At 30.8% G+C, this 8,717-nt stretch overlaps 1 long non-coding RNA gene across 2 annotated transcripts; it reads left to right on the forward strand.

Moving 5' to 3' along the window:
* The first annotated feature begins 668 nt into the window (after positions 1 to 668).
* LOC139503611 (uncharacterized) lies at positions 669 to 3,313 on the forward strand. 2 transcript variants are annotated; one of them, XR_011659143.1, is made up of 3 exons: positions 669 to 737; positions 958 to 1,260; positions 2,637 to 3,313. It is a non-coding gene; the product is annotated as an uncharacterized lncRNA (long non-coding RNA). The 2 variants fall into 2 exon arrangements; XR_011659144.1 differs by having other exon boundaries at positions 682 to 737; positions 940 to 1,260.
* The last annotated feature ends 5,404 nt before the right edge of the window (positions 3,314 to 8,717 follow it).

The following is an 8,717-nucleotide window of genomic DNA, read 5'->3' on the forward strand; positions in this document are numbered from 1 at the left end:
CTTAGAAATGGAAAGTTCACAATTGGAAAGCTGAAATCATCTCTTTTATCGTAAAGTTTTGTTTTCAACCGACCCTCATTGTCAATTTATAGATGTAAGTCAAGACATGTAGCCGACTTAACCGTATCTGTAGTATCCGTTATCTCCAATTCGATTACAATTTACCTCACTACTATTTTTGGTTTCGGTATCGGTTTTGGTATCGGTTTCGGTATCGGTGTCGGTTTCGGTGTCGGTTTCGGTATCGGCTTATGGTGAACATGTCTAATAATAAGTAATCAAGTAATATAACTCTTCTTAAAGATTTAGAGAATTAAATACATTACAAAATTATCTGTTTCCTTTATATATTATTCCGAAGTCCATTATGATGTGAACAAGCCCCTACTCTTTACATGTTATTACCAGTAGACTCTACAAATGCACGTAAATAATTAAATCAAACGTCCAAAGTCATCATCAAATTAAACAGTCATTTGCGATTTGTAGATAAGTAGTTACAACATTTTCGCCTCAGTGCATTTTCACTGTTTTATTTACTAGTTAAGCACATTTCTGGTTGACATGATTGATGTCGTGTCACTCTATTTTCAGCCAATGACTTGAATTATATAAAATATGGTTTATAGTTTTGAATAAATAGTCTAGATCACTGTCTTATCATTATATTTAAGTTTAGATATTGGAACTATCTTGTAGTACTTTACTGACATCCTATATTTGTGATTTTACCATGGGTATGTACAAAACTGTTCATTGACTTAATCTTTAACAAGTAATATGTTAGCCGGAAATGCCAATTAAATATACGAAATATAACACACACACTTTTATCTCTAATATCAGTCATTGAAAAAAATGTAAAAATGCTCGTAATCTTCATTTTTTTGCATACGGTTTCAAGCCGTATAATTTTAACTCTACATTGTTTCTTTCCAGTTTTTACTTATGTTTCAGTGTTACTGGTATCTGGTTTACTAAGCTTGCTTGTTCTCAATATGATTGATCTTTCCGAGGCTTCCATCAAGAAGGGTGTAGGAATAATGTTCAGCAAACAATACCGGTGTACAGACGAATTTACCTTTAATAACGTTCACTGGTGGTAAGCTAACAAGTAATTGAACAGTGTCACTTGATCACATAGAGGCCAATGATTATGATTGATCTTTCTGAGGCTTCCATCAAGAAGGGTGTAGGAATAATGTTCAGCAAACAATACTGGTGTACAGACGAATCTACCTTTAATAACGTTCACTGGTGGTAAGCTAACAAGTAATTGAACAGTGTCACTTGATCACATAGAGGCCAATGAAATCTTATTTTTCTTCTCAGACGACACCTTATTTGTTTACCTGTGCGACATGTACATCACAAGTTATTTCCTTTTTTACAGATTTTGACATACTTAACTTTACTACGAAATTGGATGATAATGTCACGTGGTGCTATCATGCTGCTCATATTCAGGTTAAAGGACGGTGTATGTTATATCTTTAAAAATAATATATAACGCTTTGGTTTCCTCTGATAAAAAAAATTTAAAATAAAGTCTTTGAATATGATTCGTTTCAGTAATTTTTCCAATCTTGAATTATAAAACACTTTGTTCACAATAGATCTCTTGGGAATGCTGATTTTTTTTATTCTTATACTAGTCTTGTTACTTGTACAAACATGCTATTCATTATTATGACATTTCTAGAATACCAATGATTTTGTAATGTGATTTGCACGATATTTTTTAAAATAACTTGTTACAGTTTCCGTTAATTTTTCTTATCCTAAAAAAATATTCATTTTATGTTCGTTTTATTTTTGCGGTGTTCTGTGATATTAGGGAAAATTTGTAAAACACGTAATATATATTGATAATATCGATTCATCTGGGATGATCTTTGCGATATCATTTCTTGAACAAGGACAAAGATAGTGGGTTCTCAAATCTAAACATGCTAAATATTGGCATTTTTTTTTAAATTTTCTACTTTGAACTCCTTGTTCACTCTTTTTAATTTGCATTGGTGTCCCATTATACTCATCTTTTGTTTTGCGCAAGTTACCGCCCTATTATGTTCCACTCTTAATTTTCCAAAGGATTCGTATGTATTTTTCATTTTTGGCATAGTTTTCTTTATCTTGTGTATCTCATCAAGACTAAAAAAACTGATTTTTCCTAACCTGTCAATTAATATCTTACAACAATGTAGTTAGATGATAGAGTACAATTGCCAATGAAACATTTTATACAACCATACCTAATGAAATAAAAATAGGCATCTCGAGTTCATCTTATCACTTTTAACAATGATCAAAACAAACACCACACTGTAAGCTATAAACGTTGGCTATTTCAGGTATTGAGAAATAGAGAATCACTGGAATAACTTAAAGAAGACAAAGACCTACATATGTAACCATAGGCATTTTAACAATGAGTAAAATCTCATAATATAATGTCTATAACCTGCATTGATTTGACAAAATGAATAACAATTTATATATAAAAGCTAAATACCTGAAGTATGTATAAAACAATAAACAAAAAAACGAAAAACAGATATAATAAAAGCGTGGTTTAAGATATGTACACATAGTGTTCTCTATGTTTAAATTTTCCCTTTTGTTATTGCTTTAAGGTATGACTGGCATCAAACACCCAATTTGATGCACGGATATAATCACTGTCCGACAACCGTTAGATCAGGATATGTACCGATGGTCAACGGCAAACAGTTTGAAAGAGGAATCAATATTTCTGTCAACTCGCAATTTCTTCTTGGGTTTAATGAACCCGATCACAAAGTACAGGCAAATCTTACCGCAGCTCAAGCTTCCGTTATGTGGAAAGAAGTAGAAAAACATGCTGCAGGAAAGACATTGGTAAGTCCGGCAGTTACAGATATCAACTGGTTGCAACAATTTTTTCAGCATTGTAACAATTGCAGAGTGGACCATGTGGCAGTACATATCTATAAATGCAATGCACACCAAATCATGGCATACCTTAAGCAAACATGGGATAGATTCCACAAACCAATATGGCTGACTGAATTTGCCTGCCCTCATACTACATCAGCTAATGAACAGCTTCGATTGATGAGAAAGCTACTTCCGCTATTGGAGTCTGCACCGTATGTGTTTCGATACGCATGGTTTACTAGTAGATGGGTCTTCCATAGTCATACATTTGTAGATGGTTCAACAAGTTTGATGAAAGAAAACTCAGCAGAATTGTCAACACTTGGACATTATTATAATAACTTTATGTAACTAAATGGTAATAAATGCCGAAAAACTAAACAATTGGTCAAAATTGAAATTGTGTTGTTCATTTAAATATGCATAGAGGACATCTTTATCAAATGTTACTTTTTTGTGCGTGTGATTCCCAGAGTGTTAGTTTCTAGTTTTTTTTATAATACACTTGTAGTTATATGATTTACTTACAAACACAGTGTTGTATGGTGCTTTGTTTGCAAAAATAACACCATATGTGTCGTAATTATATCTCAGACATTTCAGAGTCCCTTTTGAACATTACCTCAGTTTAAAAATACAGAAAAACCCAGCAACTTTTTATAAAATCCCCGTCGCATGTTTGAGCCCGTAACAAAACTGCACTCACACCGCATCTATCTTTATCTATGTACATCTGTAAAGCTGTATATCAACTTTACATCTCTAAAAATGTATACAAACTGTAGATAAATATCATATCACACAAGATGCAATGGTAGAAGCTATATGTTAACCCTATACCCAGATTTAAATTGTACAGCTGTAAGGCTGTATATAAACTGTACACCAGTAAAGCTGTATATAAACTGTTCATCTGTAAAACTGTATATAAACTGTACATTTTTAAAGCTGTATATAAACTGCAACTCTGTAAAAATTTACATGTACAGCACATTTTCAAACTGTGTATAAACCGGATAAATTTGATAACTATTAACACCACTGGTCGATGCCACTGCTAGTGGAAGTTTGGTTCACGAGAGAACCAATAGCCCAGTACAGCCGTTGGATGGTGTAAACGTCCCAAAAAACCGTGCATGGTGTAATAGTGTATGGCATATGGTGCAATGGTGTAAGGAGTATGGTGCAATGGTGTAAGGAGTATGGTGCTATGGTGTATGGTGTAAGGGGAATGGTGTAATGGTGTATGAGGAATGGTGTGATTGTATAACGTGCGATCGGGAATGGTGTGAATGAACGGTGTACAACATTTCATTGGTTGAAAACAAAGTTCTTTTTATTTAATATTTCGGATAGTAAACATAAATAATAATAATAATCTTAATATTTGAAATTTAATTGCGTTATGGGTAATTTCGGATCGTGTATATAGAATGGTGAATGGTGTATGGTGTAATGTGTAACGTGTATGGTGCAAAAGTGTAACGTGTATGGTGTAATGGTACAGGGTGTATGGTGTAATGGTGTATGGTGTATGGTGTAATGGTGTATGGTGTTAGTGGGAAGTTTACACCATCCAAGGACTGTAATCAGCACTTTGCTGTTGACATGAATATCAATTATATGGTTATATCTATATTGCTTTCATAGCATAGACCGTTTCCAATTAAAAAAAAACACAGAATTAGTTACTTACGTGGAAACTACTTTAACGCCAGAAAGACTTAACTCCACTCATCACCTTTCGAACTTTACTGAAAATCAATTGATTGCAACTGCTGACATGGATCAGTTACGACGCAGCATCTAAAAGTAACCTCAATTTGAACTACTACGAATATAAGTAAGGTCTAGAAGTGTTGATTCATTTCATGATATTTTCGTTGACAAATATAGGCAACTATAAAATAGAATTTGTTACGACTGTGCTGACTACTCTATTTCGATATTAAACCGTGTCTGATAATATACAACACATTCGAGTACATCCCAATCTTACAATATATGCAAACGATAACAAGTATTTATATTTTTGTTTTATTGGTTTCGGGAAATAATTCAGTTCAATTCAGTCTGTTGAAATAGCGAACATGTTAGATTCGTGTTCTTACATACAGAGAAATACGCCGTATCCGCACATCCAATACTTTTGGCTATTATTAGGTATTAGCTTTTAAACACAGGAAATTTGTAAACTCATAAAACCAATATTTGTTTAAAAAGATCATATGCTCAGTTAATTTAATAAAATTGTCATTAGGTATCTTTTTTTCCTAGAGATTATTGGCTTTGTGTGTGTAAGTTAATAAAACATATGGAATACCGAAAAAAGGCGATTTAATCATTTCAGAATGACTAAGAATGCAAATCAAGTCATCAGAAGAAATGAAAAATCAATTTTGACCTAAAAACATGGTATATTAATTTTTTTATGGTTTACAACTATGTTACATTATGGATATGAAGAAATCAGGCAATGCGTATTATCACCGAAATATTCATTCGATAAATCTAATGTGTAAAATTAAAGTGTGTATCAAGGTGGTGCTACCTTCTCTCCAATGAAGACAATAAGTCGACAACGAGGAATACAAAAACATATAATAAAGTAGGTACGTTGATTTAACTTTATTCAAAATGTCAGGATTATTATTTGTTATATTTATGCAATTGTCATACAAGAGAGAGGTTCGGCTAGCTATACAACTAGATTTAATTCACCATTTTCTACATAAGACAGTACTATGACAGTTGTTGTGCACTTGTTTGATGTTTTTGAGCTTTTTATTTTGTCATTTGCTTAGAGAGTTTCCGCTTTACCTATAAATTATTTGTGATACAAAGCTACTAACTATGTATCGCTTTTTATAATACAACTGGGCATTTTCTTAATATTCCATTACAAACTGTTAGTAACAGTTGCAATATTAAAAAAGGAAAAATACGGAAAAAAACAGAAAAAAAAAATACAAAACAGGAATGTAAAAATCAAACGGCTAATCACATCAAACTAATTGAAAACAACTGTCCTATTTTCCTAACTTGGAACTGGCATTTTCCGATGTAGAAAACGGTGGGTTCATCATTGTTTAGCTTGATTAACCTCTCACTTATATGACAGTCACATACAATTAAATTATACTGACAATAATGTTTGAACAAAACAAACGGACACACATCATTAGTAATTTTTTTATGTATAGCATGTATTATTTGTGAAATTGATTTATAAGATTTTTCATAAAGGATTTGAATCCACCGCTGAACATTTTTAGAAAAGTAACAAGAAGTTCTTCGACATAACCCTGGGTCATCAAAAAACTGCTCTATGAAAAAAGAGCTGCAAGTTATTGAATATTGAATACATTGGAAATGTATACCCCAAACGCAGGAAAAATTGCTGTATTGCTACAAAGATATTTTGTGAAAACATTGATATAATTAAAATGTCAAACTATAAAAAGAAAAGCAAAGAAGCCATATAAAATAGAAGATGTGGTATGATTGCCAATGAGACAACTATTCATAAAAGACCAAAATGACACAGACATTAACAACTATAGGTCACCGTACGGCCTTCAACAATGAGCAAAGCCCATACCGCATTGTCAGCTATAAAAGGCCCCGTTAAGACAATGTAAAACAATGTCTGTTGTTTCAAAATATTTAGTTCTGGAAGATATATAAATGAAAACCAACCAGAAAAGTTCCGATTGTTAATGGAAGGATAAATATAATTATTACTATATCTCGATGTGAAATTAAAAGATCTGGTTGATCAACTATTCATCGTCTTAAAATTATGTTTGATCTGTACATGGTTCAACATAACTTATTTGATCGAAACAGCCTCCCACTCTACAATTTTAGATGAAGATATTGAAAAATGAAATTTCAATATATAAACATTTGATGTTTATTCAAAATAGATATAATTGATACATATTCCTGTATATGTATGTCTATACTTAGCATATATTTGATACATATTCCTGTATATGTATGTCTATACTATGCATATATTTGATACATATTCCTGTATATGTATGTCTATACTAAGCATATATTTGATACATATTCCTGTATATGTATGTCTATACTAAGCATATATTTGATACATATTCCTGTATATGTATGTCTATACTTAGCATATATTTGATACATTTTTCTGTATATGTATGTCTATACTTAGCATATATTTGATACATATTCCTGTATATGTATGTCTATACTTAGCATATATTTGATACATTTTTCTGTATATGTATGTCTATACTTAGCATATATTTGATACATATTCCTGTATATGTATGTCTATACTAAGCATATATTTGATACATATTCCTGTATATGTATGTCTATACTTAGCATATATTTGATACATATTCCTGTATATGTATGTCTATACTTAGCATATATTTGATACATTTTTCTGTATATGTATGTCTATACTTAGCATATATTTGATACATATTCCTGTATATGTATGTCTATACTTAGCATATATTTGATACATTTTTCTGTATATGTATGTCTATACTTAGCATATATTTGATACATTTTTCTGTATATGTATGTCTATACTTAGCATATATTTGATACATATTCCTGTATATGTATGTCTATACTTAGCATATATTTGATACATATTCCTGTATATGTATGTCTATACTTAGCATATATTTGATACATATTTCTGTATATATATGTCTATACTATGCATATATTTGATGCATTTTTCTGTATATGTATGTCTATACTTAGCATATATTTGATACATTTTTCTGTATATGTATGTCTATACTTAGCATATATTTGATACATTTTTCTGTATATGTATGTCTATACTTAGCATATATTTGATACATATTCCTGTATATGTATGTCTATACTTAGCATATATTTGATACATATTCCTGTATATGTATGTCTATACTTAGCATATATTTGATACATTTTTCTGTATATGTATGTCTATACTTAGCATATATTTGATACATTTTTCTGTATATGTATGTCTATACTTAGCATATATTTGATACATATTCCTGTATATGTATGTCTATACTTAGCATATATTTGATACATATTCCTGTATATGTATGTCTATACTTAGCATATATTTGATACATATTCCTGTATATGTATGTCTATACTTAGCATATATTTGATACATATTTCTGTATATATATGTCTATACTATGCATATATTTGATGCATTTTTCTGTATATGTATGTCTATACTTAGCATATATTTGATACATTTTTCTGTATATGTATGTCTATACTATGCATATATTTGATACATATTTCTGTATACGAATGTCTATACTAAGCATATATTTGATACATAAGGATCATGAGGATTATTATCAATTTTGTTTTCTAAATGAAGTGCACTCTGTTGATTTTATAATTAGGAATACAATATATGTGTATGTCTCGCTTTGTATTTGTTTCTAAGCCACACATTAATTCAATATTTCAATTAAATATACGGTTGTTTAAGATGGATGTTGCACAAGAAACAAGTGTGATTAGAATAAGTATTTCTATTTTTCAAACTTAGATTTTCATATGTTTTGGTCGGTGCATTTTTAGAAGATTTCCGTCTGTTTAAAATAAAATCGTATGTAGTCGTATACTATAGGTTCCGACATGTACCGAAAAGTAGAATAGTAAATGCCAAACTTAAATTCATACTTTGATAAGATTCAGCAAATTTAAAGTTGACATCGTGCAGGAATGATACCGTTTCAAGGTCATACTTCTCAGCCAATCACAAACAAGATATTTAA

The sequence above is a fragment of the Mytilus edulis genome, chromosome 14 (genome assembly GCF_963676685.1).
Source record: "Mytilus edulis chromosome 14, xbMytEdul2.2, whole genome shotgun sequence".
NCBI lineage: Eukaryota > Metazoa > Mollusca > Bivalvia > Mytilida > Mytilidae > Mytilus > Mytilus edulis.